The sequence below is a fragment of the Lactuca saligna genome, chromosome 1, assembly GCF_052625555.1.
Source record: "Lactuca saligna cultivar CGN05327 chromosome 1, ASM5262555v1, whole genome shotgun sequence".
NCBI classification, from domain to species: domain Eukaryota; kingdom Viridiplantae; phylum Streptophyta; class Magnoliopsida; order Asterales; family Asteraceae; genus Lactuca; species Lactuca saligna.
Genome location: NC_136417.1, coordinates 142,807,918 through 142,822,935, shown reverse-complemented (window position 1 = coordinate 142,822,935; position 15,018 = coordinate 142,807,918). Strand labels below are relative to the sequence as shown.

At 39.4% G+C, this 15,018-nt stretch overlaps 1 long non-coding RNA gene across 5 annotated transcripts; it reads right to left on the bottom strand.

Moving 5' to 3' along the window:
* Positions 1-694: 694 nt before the first annotated feature.
* Positions 695-6,669, bottom strand: LOC145044968 (uncharacterized). 5 transcript variants are annotated; one of them, XR_013681745.1, is made up of 7 exons: positions 6,337-6,669; positions 4,461-6,091; positions 4,271-4,377; positions 3,766-4,160; positions 1,274-1,374; positions 1,002-1,151; positions 695-847 (listed from the first exon to the last, which is right to left on the bottom strand). It is a non-coding gene; the product is annotated as an uncharacterized LOC145044968 (long non-coding RNA). The 5 variants fall into 5 exon arrangements; XR_013681742.1 differs by having other exon boundaries at positions 4,271-4,715; positions 4,793-6,091; XR_013681728.1 differs by having other exon boundaries at positions 4,271-6,091.
* Between the last annotated feature and the right edge of the window lie 8,349 nt (positions 6,670-15,018).

The following is a 15,018-nucleotide window of genomic DNA, read 5'->3' as shown; positions in this document are numbered from 1 at the left end:
TGGTGAATCATATGGAACAATGAAGAAATCATTGGTCTAATCGACCCTATTCACTCGTCGTCGGTGCCTAGGCCAACGTGCCGCTTTGTTGTTCTTTGATGTGTTAGGATTTTTAGAGTTTGACTCTTCTGATAGAAAGGGAAACAAATCTGGTAAAGGGAAACGTAACGGAGAAGGCAAGCTATGGAGAAGGTGGAGTAGACATCATGAAGTGTTAGTGTGAGGTTTAGAAGTTGATGATGGAGAGGGTGGATCGATGGACATATTAAAAAAATATTGATTAAGTTAAAGCAATCCGATGAACAATACTCCGGGTTAGGTATCGTTCATAAAAATGTTGTGATTTTATTATATACTAGTGTGGAGGCCCATGCTTCGCATGGGTTGGTAGGATTATAGCTTTTTGTTAGAATTGACTATAAACTTTTTAGCATCATAGTTTAAAAAAACCAAGCATGCTATTATATTTTGAAAAGTTAACCAAGTTTACCATCATACTTTTGATTTTTTTTATTACAACATTCTAGTTTTAAGAAAATAGAAAGATATGAAAGTAGCACGCCACTTCATTCGGTACATTCACATGAGAATAGAAATAAACAAATGATATTGAAAGACTCACATGCATGTTATAACTGTAAAGAAGCTTTCATAGGATTTTAGATCCTTCAACATTTTCTGCATATGCTAGAAATATCCATTCTTTCTTCTCTTTTTAAATGATAGTGCAATGCAGTTTATAAAAAAAAAAAAGCATTATATAGAAGTACACTTTGCAAAATTCACAACGCCAACCATTCCTAATCCCCACATGATTCACATCCTTCTTTCCATATTCTACAAGAACCTACAAAAACAAAGAATGTTAATGTTGCTAACTTCAAAACCTATTATTACAAAGAATCCAACAGTTATGGTTGAAGTAAGTGTAATTTTCAAATAGAAGGTGTAAGGGTGGATAAATAATCTTTAAGTAACTGAATTAAAGTGAATAAGCTTACAAAAAGATGGAGTATAGTAGCCTTAAGTTCATGTTCATGATCAACTACCCATAGTGAAATAATGTACATGAGCCACCTTTTAGCCCATGAAACCCTTTGGATGTGGTGTCGTTTTTCTTTAGCCAAGGAAGTATTCATCACCTTCATAACCTAAAAAAGTATAAATATAATGAAAATGATTCATTTTTAGGTAAGAGATCATCATCATCATATTAATTTAAGATGTGTAGAGTGAAATGTTGAATGTTTCATTGACCAACTAAGTAACTAACCTCACCAAAACCTAGGAAATGTTGGCCATTTCAACCATGTTTGGTTGAAGCTATAGCATCCATATGGGCCCTATCTGAGTCTATGTCTCATGACAAATTGTCTGAAATATCCATTTGAAAATCATTATTATTGTGAAGTGGGACAAAAAAATTAAAGTAAATTTATTTGTTTGAAAGTTAAGATTTAAATTGACTTTAATTCTCAATAATAAGGGCCTCTAGGTATACAGCTGTTAGAACTTAGAGTCATTGCTTCCAGAATCACCTTTCCTTCCTGTGGCGTTGTTACAAGAACACAAATATTTATTTTTCATATTAAATAGAAATTAATTTTCAAATTGAAATTTTTCGTAACACTTTACGTATTTGTCCTTTTTTCATTCTTGAGTTGTATCCCGTTAAAAACTCATTACTATTGTGAACTTTCTTTTTCCTGAAATGTAAGAGTACATTGGTCAGTATCAACGTTTTATTTTGATTTAACTAAATATTAGTTTTTTTTGCTGACTGTTAGCATGGGTTACAATTAATGCAGTATTATGAGGGATTGGCCGGAAAAAAACATGTGAAGTATTGCATTGATGATTCAAAAATGTCAAGTTACCTTACCAATCTACAAACAAAGTAATTTTTGTATAGAAGGAAGCTTGAGCCTATTTAATATTTCTCTTCATTACATTAAGTTAAAAATCAAATCTATTGTTTTCTTGAAAAAAAAATATTCCATTTACTTCCTTCTTTTTAATTGATTTGTGAATATCATGATTTGTTTCAATTATGGTTGTGTACAGAAAAAATGTAAAATAATATCTGAAATTTGAACCTACAGTTAATTTATTTTGTTTGTCCCTTAACAATTCTGCATGTTTGATGTCGTACATTCCCAATATATATATATATATATATATATATATATATATATATATATATATATATATATATATATATATATATATATATACTAGAAAATTTTAAGGCCCATGCTAAGCACGACCCGCGAAGGGCAATTTGGGTATTTCTATTACCGTTATCTAAATTATATTGTGCTAATAATCAAAACAAAGTAAAAGTAAAATACCTTAAATGGGTGGATTTTCAATGTACAATGAATGAATGAGAAAAACAAAAAGAAAATGAAAACAAAAGCATGTTATAATGAACGAAAAAATGAAAATCCATTGCGATTTCTTGATATGAATTTTCACCTTATGGAAAACTTATTACATATCAACATCTTTTGTTGTACACTCTACAAATATTAGGATTAATCATGAAATATCATCTTTGATTGCTAATTCAAGACTTTAGGTACTTGTTCCTTGGTTTTCGATATTCTTTATTGCTATGTCCACTACTTCTTCATTTGACCCGATCTAAAAAAAGAAGCATGAATTAGAAAGATTTTGGAATTTATTTATTTATTTATTTTTATTTTGAAACCGTCTATATATACTTATTGGATTCAAATAGGTAGTTGATGTGCTATTTAGTTGAGCAAAAGTGAATCATTACAAATATCTTGTTAATGGATGTTATGTAGTGACAAGTCCAATAATCTAAGAATACCCATCCCCTAATGATTTTTTGTGTTTATTAATTCATGTGTATGACATCAACGAGGCACAATACCTACCTTGCACCTCATTTTATGTCTTGTGATTAACAATTGAACACACTATTTGTATAGACATAATTGTGATTCTAATTAACGGTTTACGTTGAACTATATTTTAATAGTTCAACGTAATCACAGTTATATCTATACAAATACCATGTGTAACTGTTAATAACATGACATAAAATGAGGTGCAAGGTAGGAATTGTGCCTCATTCAAGTCATACACATGAATTAATACAAAATATAATTTATAGATTTGTCAGTAGCTAGGCTTCCATCAAATTGTTTAGATAATTTTAATTTTAGTAAAGTACTTACAATTAACTATTATATATATATTGAACTATTTTATACACATACAAACTCTTCAAATTGAAATAATAAGCAAACACGTCTGCCAACATATGTTCAGATTGTCAAAACTTTTTGTTTAATTCTCTTTTCAATTAGAAACAACCAAAAATACGAAAATCCTCAAGAAAAAAATTTAAAGTTAATCTAACCAATTATGAATAGGTTAAACGCTTGTTTTAAACTTTATGGCATTCCTTCATGCACCAAGTAAACTTTCAACTTCCAACTAACAAACACAAGCATGTGTCTGTTATTTTCACGAATATTCACCTTTAGTCTGTGTAGTATTTAATCTATTAGTTTTAGAAATCGTATTATTCGACATAATTAGCAACTCTTCCATCAAAACAAACATTGTTTTTATTCCTTTTGACACTAAAACAATTGTTCTTTGCAATTAAGACCTAAAGAATTCATAAAACATGTACTTTTATAATTTACACTTTAAAACAGAATGCAGAAGCAGTTATCCGAAATTTAAAACACAACATTCACAATACACAAAACAATTCAACTGTACCTTTCAAGGAGGCAGGAAAACAGAATTGGCAAGACCAGAAGAAGATAATACGATGTGATGAGCTAGCACCGAGAGTTGAAAGTTACCAAGTTAGATGTTACTCAATAAATTCACACTTTCCTAATGAGACAATGAACAAAATTTGTGCAAATTTCTGCTAGTCTGCTAGTTTAAAATCTAAATTCCATTAGAAAATAACTGAATAAGGGAAAGCCTTTTAATCAATGCTTATGTGTAACACATGAAATGTTGAACCATTGGCTTGAGCGGAACATTTATAAATTAGTTTAAAACTTCCACACCAGCTACATAATGTTGTGCATATACATTTTACAGTTACAGGGACATCATGTTACATATATCCCAAGTACTGATAGAACTTCAAGGTTCTGTATCTACATAGGAAAACGTTAACGTAATTATTTACTCAAAGACCTGGAAAACTTTCAATTTTAGACTAAATATGGTAAAAACAGAAAGGATAAGGATAATTTTTGTAATCTACCTACAAATTAAGTGCTAAGTCAATCTTCCTTTGGCAGTCAGCTTCTCAATAATTGAGCAACTCCTTTCCCTTAAGTTCAAGGTTTTTTAACAGGCTTAATTGGTGTGCTGAAGATAAAAGAAAGCAAGATGGAATCTTTCAAATTTTGAACAATAAAGTTAACAGAAAAGATAGGTCCCTCCTCTTTTACCATTAAACCAAGTTTTTTTTTTTTGCATCATTTTCCTTATTCTTTGATGCTAGAATGCTCGATTTAATTTTATTATTTGTCTCTTCAAGTTTGTTTTCTTTAGGGACCTCCCATTTCATTCACCTTCTCAACAATGAAGTTAACGTGTTAGCATTTCACATAAATTTTCATCATCCTCTTGTAGTTTCCTTTCCCATTCCCAAATCCCATATATCCCTTTTTTGTTTTGTAAATGCAGCTTTATATGCTTCTTGTCTATAAAAATATAAGTAAACTTCCCAAATAAAAAAGATATAATAAATCAAAATGAAAATTTACACATTACAATATACCCTACAAAAGAGGATTGACATTCACTCTGTGCAGGCCTTGGCTTTCTATAGTTGCAAGTTCACTTTTGAAAACAATGTGATGTGTTGAGTAGATCAATAGTTTTGCCACACATAATCTGTTTTTTTTTTGGATTTCAAAATTAATATATTTTCATTAGAAATACTTTTTACACAACATTTTAGACCAGATAACGTACTTATTAAAAGATTACTCTAATTGGAACTTGAAGGGTGAGAGTAACAGGATTAAAGCATTTACAGAGGCAAAGGGAAAAATCATTATAGACAAGGAGAAAGAAAATAAACATGTGCAAGTTATGTTAACATATACCTAGAGGTTTCAGTATCTCCATATACAACAAAACAACGTTTTCCCATAGGTTTCAGTGACTCCACATGCAACAAAATATATGCAACATAGCGATAATCATAAACACTATCAATTCTCAAATATTATGTTACCAGGAAGGACAATATCCATCTGGGATTTTGCGTGGTGACTGATATTGAATAAACAAATAAAAAGGTGATAGGTAGGTCTACATCATTCAGAAAACAAAAAAAAAAATCAAGCCCACTCAACAAATGTTATGGAATTGCTCACAAGGACAATTTCACAATTTGGGTATGCTTTTTCTGCAGTAAATTCACCGAACACCTCACAAACACCCTTCACAATGGAATTGTTTGATAAGAATGTGAATTGTTTGTAGATCTAGGTTAATTTGGCAACTACATCTTAAAGCTAAAGCAACCACCAAGTATACAATCCCATATCAGGTCTCCTACTCAGATTCTAGAGCCATCCTTACAGAAACCAATGAGATATCTAGGTCTGCTATAAACTTTACAAAATTTACTAATAACAAAGTAAGAAATTTAGTAGTGATTTCACCAAAATCCAGAGAAACCTAATTCGAAGTGAAATATGTACAATTAGCCTAAATATGGAGCAATATTAAATTCTTTCTAGCTGTAATCAATGAAAAAAAAAAACTTATATTGACACCCTAATGCATGGAAAAGAGAGGGGCATGAATTATCGCTAACCCATATTGTTCGGTACTTCTTTCTCTATCTCTTTCTACTGTTGCAAAACGAAAATTATTAGGGGAATAAACCTGATGGGCACAACACAGGAGAAGGATAACACCTTTTAAGCAACAACATCGAATCGTAAGTTCGGTTTCAGCACCATGCCATCGAAGAAATGAGCGAGCACACAAAAGGACTTAATATTTGAGGAACTTTGAGTTTTGTAGAGATGTTCCTGCAACCACTGGCTATTTACATAGCCATCTGAAAAAAAAAAAGTTTCAACCAAAATCGAAAATGTGAAAAATTAGAAGTTAAAACCATGGACAAAATCGGGTTTCAATTCGAACCCTAATGGAATGGGGAGAGAAAAGAGAGTGATCAGGAATAGGAAGTAATGGTATGGAAACGTAGCTATTGCGTTCATGGCCATCTATATAGACATTGAATCTGAATCTAACAGTCGGCTGAAATATAAAAGGTGCATCTCTTTTAAGGGTTCTACGTACCAGTTAATTTGTGCTGAATCCAATCCCTTGAGGTTCAAGTAACAATTTAAATCGACATTAATGTCTATGGCGTCTAATGAAAGATAGGTAATGTGACGTCTAAAAGTAAGCGGCACGAGAAAAAAATGTCCATAACCTTCTGTTTGAGAATGGATTCAACGGTTTCTGGAAATAGGGAAAGGATGGTAGGGGTGGGTTGTTCGGTCAAGCATAATGGAAACGTATGGAAGCAACTTCTCCCAAACGGTTGGAGGAGAAGACGAATCAGTGCATATTTTATCGTGTCGGTCAGAAGGTAATGTACGTGGCCTAACGGGAAGATGGTAATTTTGATTTAAAAGGCACGAGAATAAAAGGGCTTTCATATATATATATATATATATATATATATATATATATATATATATATATATATATATATATATATATATATATATATATATATATATATAACAATTATTGGTACCCGTACTTATAGATAACAATTTTTATTTTTTAAGGTCCATATACGTGGCCCTTCCTATCTCCATAGATTATTGCTTCCAAATCTTTTGCAATGGAATGGCTTTAGAATATTTAATTATTATATGCACAAATGAATCATAGAACGATTTGTTAAGATTAAGACGTTTTGAGTTTAATATAATTAACACTCATATAATATTATAAAGTTTGATTAAAAGTCAATATGTAAGTGTTTGTTGTCATCACGTTAATCATGAATTTTAGCCTTACCTACACTAACTTGTCATTAGATATATTGGATCATCTTGCCAAACATGCGCCGTTCCAATCAGTTTTGTAAGTTGAATTTTAATGACTGTTTTGTAAAAATTAAATATCTTTGCATTTTCTGTTAGTTAAATATACAAGGTCGGGTTACCCATGGGGGTGCTAACGGGCAAAACGGGCAGTTGCATATGGCCAATTTTTATATATAACTTATAATAGCGATAAAGTTTTTTTTTTTCTTCTGATTTGTCTTGAGCATTTTAGGATATCTACATCCTCAGTAATGGCCGAGTAACGGCCGATCACTGACTAATTCTAATATATATCATTTAATCAAAACGTGTTATATGTAATCAAATTCACACGTAAAAAACATACATAAAAGTAAATACAAAAACATAAAGAAACTGATATATACACGACACATACATAAAAATGAGTAAGTACGATCTTTTTTTAAGTTAACGAATCGAAGTTCAAATAATCAAAAAGATTTACATCTAAACGTAAAGAAACATTAATTTATACCTATATATATATATATATATATATATATATATATATATATATATATATATATATATATATATATATAAAAGAATAAGTTTGAAAAAAACTTAATGAACAAAAGTTTCGAATTTATGTCAAAACGTTGACTTCCAATTTATGCCAACATATATCCATTACAATAAGCAAGAAAAAAGTTAGTTTTTTTTTTCTTTTTTTTAGTAGCTCAATGAAAAAAGTTATTAATGAAAAGAGATTATGTATACTACGGGTGATATTAAACAAATTTACAAAATGATGGGTAAGAGTAATATTTTTCAAAATTCAAAGTGGAGTATCAAAGTGATATTTTAAAATATAGATGTATGGAAAATATCATTCGATAAAGTATATAAAACAAGACGGTACAAAATATCATTTTCAAAAATAGATGGGTGCTAATTGTCATTGGAAACATCCATCGACACTCGACTTTAATTGTAACATCCGGATTTTACCAGGTATCTTGTAAATCTAATTTTGTCATATTGTGAGAGGGACTCGGCGAGTTGGAGCTCAGACTCGCCGAGTAGAGACGCGGAATTGAACATTGGTGCGCGCCTGGACTCGGCGAGTCCAGGATATGGACTCGGTGAGTCCAGGATATGGACTCGGCGAGTCTGCGCTGTGTAATGAAACGCTAAATCTCCGGGTTTGAGGCCTATTTAAAGGGCCTTATGGCCGTCATTTGTGCTCACCCAACCCTCAGTGAGTGACCCTTGTATTCTTGAGCTATTTGTGGAGAGAAAGGAGCCATTCTTGATCTTGTGTGTGTTATTTAGCAAGAAGAAGGAGACCCTAGGCAAGAGGAAGCAAAGGAGGTTGCTATTTCGTGGATTTGGAGCTTAGATCATCACTCTAGAGGTATTATCTCGGACCATTTTCTGTTTAGTGAAGCATGATGCAATTTAGGGCTTGTGGTGGTCATTTATGGGATGATTTGATGCCCATTGGTTCCCTCTTTGAGTTGAGGCCATGGATCTGGATCCATAGAGGTCCAGAGAGCCTCACTCATCAAGCTTTATGAGTGACAATAGAGTCTTTGACCTTGTGTTGTAGTATTTGAGTCATAAACATCATATATGGTCATATAGAGGTTGTATGTGCATCAAGATTGTAACTTTACGTGCTAAATGAGCTTGGAGGGACTGGATCTATGGATTAATGAACTGGATCTGACCTTTAGAGCAAGATTGAGTCAGTGCATGGCATGGACTCGCCGAGTCCGAAGAACAGACTCGGCGAGTAGCATGAATGTTGCCCGACCACACTGTGAGTGGCCTCGCCAAGTTGGGAAAGGTGGACTCAGTGAGTCAATGGGGAGTCAGAATGGACAGGTGGACTGAGTCTAACTGGACTCGCCGAGTTGTTCTTGAGACTCGGCGAGTTGAGTCGTGGTGGCCCCACAACTCGTGCCAGGTGGAACTCGTCGAGTTGAGGGAATGCTCGACGTGTCAAGGGAGGATTCCAGGGAAATGGGTGTACACGCCCAGACTCGCCGAGTCGCCTGGGTACTCGCCGAGTCCGGTCAAAGTTGACCGTTGACCGTTGACCAGCGTAGACCTAGATTGACTTGTTATAGTGTGGTCAACCCTAGATGGGAAAGTGTTAATTAGAGGTGTATTGTGCTATAGGGGGACGACAGCTGGACAGGTCGAGTGATTAGCGATTTCAGGTTTACGATTTACCGAGACACGCGAGGTGAGTCTTCTCACTATACTTTACCTTGAGTAGGTAACCAGAGTTATGTGATAGAGTATTTGTATGCTATGTATGTTATGTGTTGTACTGCATTACTTCTATGTGTTTGATGTTGTGCATGTTTACAGAGTTAGAACCGGAAGGTTCACAGAGTTAGAACCTGAGGGTTCACAGAGTTTGGGTGCACGGACCCACAGAGTTATAGCCTCGAGTGGCTAATATGTGTTATATGTAGTATTTTGGGGAACTCACTAAGCCTTGTGCTTACAGTGTTGATGTTATTGTTTCAGGTACTAGTGACGATCGCGGGAAGGCGCCGGCTTGATCCGTACACACACACATTCGGAGCTTGATATCATGATCTTGGGATTTTGTATTGTCTTGTTTGGATAATTAAAATGGTTGTTTAATGAATATCAATGGAATTATGTTTTATAAAAATTGAAAATTTTGTTTTGAAAATTTTCGGTGTTACAAATTGGTATCAGAGCCTTGGTTTGAGGGATTCGGGTACACCTTCGGGGGTATTTGAACTCAAACTGAGGAATTGAAGAGATATTTCAAAATAAAACCAAAGTTTTCTAAGAGTAAAAGATTTTCCAGGAAGAAACGTGTGTACGATCAGCCAGCGCCCGAACGGTGAATTCCCAAAATACCTTTATATTATGTGATAATTATTATTAATGTGATGTATTTGCATGTTAGAGTAGGCTAGGTATTGCTAATAGGACTAGAGTGGCCTGTTTTGTGATGCCTTAGCCTAGGGAAGGGTGAGCTGCTATGAGATGCTGAGAGTAATTAGGTAGCAGCTAGGACTTTGTGTGAGACCTGTTACAGAGTAATTTAAGTATAATAGAGTACTTGGGGATTGGGATCCGAAGAGGAAGATTTGGGGTGTGTACTGAGACGGTGCGGACAGTAGTATTGGGCCCGTACTACTGAAAGCACCGGTGCGGTACACAGTCCAAATAAGAATCTTGGGATACCAAGAATCAAGGAGGGGTGGATTGTCGAATGTAAGAGTGTTCGAGTAAATTCTAATTATCGCATGTTGTATTTCAGAGGTTGATCATGGTGAGGACACGTCGCATGCCGGAGGATGCCGGAACTAGCGATGAGGAGATTCGACAGATCATTCATGAGGAGGTGGCTGCGGTCATCAGAGCTGAGTTACCAGAGATGTTCGGGTCCATTAAGACCGCGTTGATTGAGACATTTGACGAGCGCTATGCCGCTCTTTCTGAGGCTGCGGTTGCAGCGGCTACCGCAGCGATTGCTGCGGCAAGACCCCAGGGAGGTGATGCGACATTGTTTAGGGAGTTCAGCAACACCAAGCCACCAGAGTTTGATGGTACGCAGGATCTGGTGGCAGCTATGAGGTGGATATCTGATATGGAGGGATGCTTCTTCACTTACTCGTCCCCTGAGCATTTGAAGGTTCGGTTCGTGCTGAACCAGCTTCGCTTGGGAGCGAAGGACTGGTGGAAGTTTGTGACGGCACACTTCACACCGACTGAGCTTTCGGCAGTGACCTGGGAGAGGTTCACTACCATGTTCCGAGATGAGTACGTTCCTCAGGTGGAGAGGGAATGTCTGACACAGGAGTTTCTGACCCTCAAGCAGGGTACCGAGTCAGTCACAGCTATTACGAGGATGTTTCATGAGAGGGCGATGTTCTGCCCTGAGCACGTGTCCACCGAGCAGGCACGTATGAGCCGTTACCTGAGCATTCTGAGACGGGATATTCGGGAGTTCGCTGCGAACTCCTCGTATCGGACATTTGCCGAGCTTCAGGCAAATGTTCGGAAGAGGGAGATTGAGCTTGAGACTCAGGCCAGGGAGGAGGCGGAGTCTCTGGGGAGGGATCGGCGGCCAGCACAGTCCCAGCCGGCAACCAAGCGGGCCAAGCCCGCTGATCCCCGACCCGGGAGCCAGAAGGGCCGCACTTGTGGAAAGTGCGGCAAGGGTCACGATGGAGTCTGTCGAGCGGGGTCTTGCTACAAATGTGGCAAGGAGGGGCATATGGCCAAGGACTGCCCCAAGGGGTTTACAGTGTGCTTCCACTGTAACCAGACCGGCCACCGGAAGGCAGAGTGTCCGCTGCTGCGCGGAGCATCTCAGGGGTCTGCTCCCGCCGCCCTCAGAGCTACTGATACAGAGAGTCGGCCCGTGAAGGCCGAGGCACCGAGGGCCCGGGGGAGAGCCTTTCAGCTGACTGCGGAAGAGGTCCGCGCTGCACCCGACGTTGTGGCTGGTACGTTTCCTTTTTATTATTTATTTATGGTGTTGAGATATTATGCTTATATTATGCTATGCATAGGTACCTTCCTTGTGAATTCTGTACCTACTTTAGTGTTATTTGACTCGGGTGCGAGTCGATCTTTTGTATCTTTGGCATTTAGTCAGCATATCAGTGTTAGTCGTGGGGCACTGAGTCGGCCCCTGCGGGTTTCCATAGCCGCCGACAGAGTGATTTGTGCCACGGAGGTCCTCCGGGGATGTGTATTGGAGATTTTTGGGGTTGAGTTCCCGATCGACCTGATTCCTATTGCGATGGGTGATGTCTGTGTTATAGTGGGCATGGACTGGTTGAGCCGATTCGGTGCGGTTATCGATTGCGAGCGTCAGCTGGTGACTATACGAGATCCTAGTGGGGGAGTTCTATCGGTTTACGGCGAGGGTACACGTTCTGGATCTGCCTTTTGTTCGGTTGCTAGGGCGAGACAGTGTTTACAGCAGGGCTGTAAGGGTTTTGTGGCGTATGTGATGGATACGCGGGTGACCTCCGAGAGACCGAGTTCAGTGGATGAAGTTCCGGTGGTGCGTGAATTTCCAGATGTCTTTCCCGAAGAGTTACCAGGTGTGCCTCCCGTGAGGCAAGTGGAGTTCGGTATTGATTTGATTCCAGGAGTCGCGCCTATCGCTAAGGTGCCATATCGCCTTGCACCTCCCGAGATGCAAGAGTTATCCTCGCAACTTCAGGAGTTGCTGGGGAAGGGGTTTATTCGGCCGAGTAGCTCGCCGTGGGGAGCACCCATCCTGTTTGTGAAGAAGAAAGATGGCTCGCATCGCATGTGTATTGATTATCGGGAACTGAATAAGTTGACGGTCAAGAACCGTTACCCGTTGCCGAGGATCGACGATTTATTCGATCAGTTACAGGGAGCATCTTGGTTCTCCGAGATTGATTTGAGGTCGGGCTATCATCAGGTGAGAGTACGGGACGAGGACGTCCAGAAGACAGCATTCAGGACGCGTTATGGGCATTATGAGTTTGTGGTGATGCCTTTTGGGCTCACCAATGCCCCGGCTGTGTTCATGGACCTCATGAACAGGGTATGTCGGCCGATGTTGGATCGGTCGGTGATTGTGTTCATTGATGATATTCTGGTATATTCGAGATCTAGAGAGCAGCACGAGGAGCATTTGAGGGAGGTTCTTGGAGTTTTGAGATCGGAGAAACTTTATGCAAAGTTTTCCAAGTGCGATTTTTGGTTGCGGGAGGTCCAGTTTCTGGGACATCTCGTTAACCAGAAGGGGATATTGGTCGATCCGGCTAAGGTTGACGCAGTGATGAGGTGGGAGGTGCCAAGGTCACCTTCTGAGATCCGGAGTTTCCTTGGGTTGGCAGGGTATTATCGGAGGTTTATTAAGGATTTCTCCAAGATTGCGGTTCCACTCACCAGATTGACCCGGAAGGGTGTTACATTTCTATGGGGTCCCGAGCAGCAGACCTCCTTTGAGACGCTTCGCCAGAGGTTGTGTGAAGCTCCGGTATTGGCTCTTCCGGAAGGGATGGAGGGTTTTGTGGTATTCTGTGATGCATCGATTTTAGGACTGGGAGCGGTACTGATGCAGAAGGGACATGTGATAGCATATGCATCGAGGCAGTTGAAGCCTCACGAGACGAGGTACCCCACACATGATCTGGAGTTGGGGGCAGTGGTGTTCTCCCTTAAGATTTGGCGGCACTACTTGTATGGGGTTCGTTGTACGATTTACACGGACCATAAGAGCTTGAAGTACCCGATGGATCAGCCTAACCTAAACATGCGGCAAAGAAGGTGGTTAGATGTGGCCAAGGATTATGATTGCGAGATTTTGTACCACCCGGGCAAGGCTAATGTGGTAGCCGACGCATTGAGTCGCAGGGCGGAGAGTGCTCCACTGCGAAATGTATGTTTGCGACTGACTGTGATAGCTCCAGTTCTGGACGCCATTCGTGGGGCACAGGCCAAGGCTGTGCGTCCGGAGATGCAGAAGAGAGAGCGGGTCGTTGGGTTGGTTTCGGAGTTCGTATCGGATAGTCGAGGCCTTATGACATATCAGGGCCGGATCTGGGTACCGTTTGTAGGCGGTACACGTACTACATTGATGGAGGAGGCTCATAGATCAAATTTTCAATCCATCCCGGGGCTACAAAGATGTATTTGGACCTAAAGAAGGAGTATTGGTGGCCTTGTATGAAGAGGGATGTCGCATGGTTTGTCGAGAGGTGTTTGACCTGTCGAAGGGTAAAGGCCGAACACCAGAGACCGCATGGCAAGTTGCAGCCATTGGAAGTTCCCGAATGGAAGTGGGAACAGATCACTATGGATTTCATCACCAAATTGCCGAGGACTGCCAGAGGAGTCGATGCAATTTGGGTGATTGTGGATAGGTTGACGAAGAGCGCTCACTTTCTTGCCATCAATGAGAGTTCTTCGGCAGAGAAGTTGGCGGAGATTTATGTGAGGGAGGTTGTATCTCGGCATGGGGTGCCGATCTCGATCGTTTCAGACCGCGATGTGCGTTTCACTTCCCGCTTCTGGAAGAAATTTCATGAGGAGTTGGGTACTAAGCTGCATTTTAGTACCGCATACCACCCCCAGACCGACGGCCAGAGTGAGCGGACGATTCAGACACTTGAGGACATGCTTCGAGCATCTGTATTGGACTTTAGGGGTAGTTGGGATACGTATTTTCCTTTGGCGGAGTTTTCCTACAATAACAGCCATCATTCGAGCATCGGTATGCCGCCCTTTGAGCTGTTGTATGGTAGGAGGTGTCGGACTCCCATATGTTGGGGAGAGGTTGGGCAAAGGGTAATGGGCAGTACAGAGATCGTGAATCAGACGACAGAGAAGATACAACTGGTCAGACAGAGGTTATTGACCGCTCAGAGCCGACAAAAGAGTTACGCGGATAGACGCCGGTCCAAGCTGGAATTTCAGGTCGGCGACTTTATTCTCCTGAAGGTTTCTCCTTGGAAAGGAGTGATCCGGTTCAGGAAGAGGGGCAAATTGGGGCCCCGGTTTATAGGTCCGTTTCGTGTGATTGAAAGGGTAGGTCGGGTAGCCTATCGGCTGGAGTTACCAGCAGAGTTGGGGCAGATTCACAACACTTTCCATGTATCGCAGTTGTGGAAATGTATAGCCGACGAGTCGGCAGTGGTTGCATTAGAGGATATTCAGGTAGATGCAAGCCTGAATTATGCTGAGAGACCAGTGGCTATTAGGGATCGGAAGATCAAGATTTTGAAGAACAAGGAGGTACCTCTGGTATTGGTACAGTGGCAACATCGGAAGGGATCAGAAATGACCTGGGAGCCGGAGGGTATGATGCGGGAGCAGCATCCGGAGCTATTTTAGAGCGAGACTTCGAGGGCGAAGTCTAGTTCTAGTGGGGGAGAGTTGTAACATCCGGATTTTACCAGGTATCTTG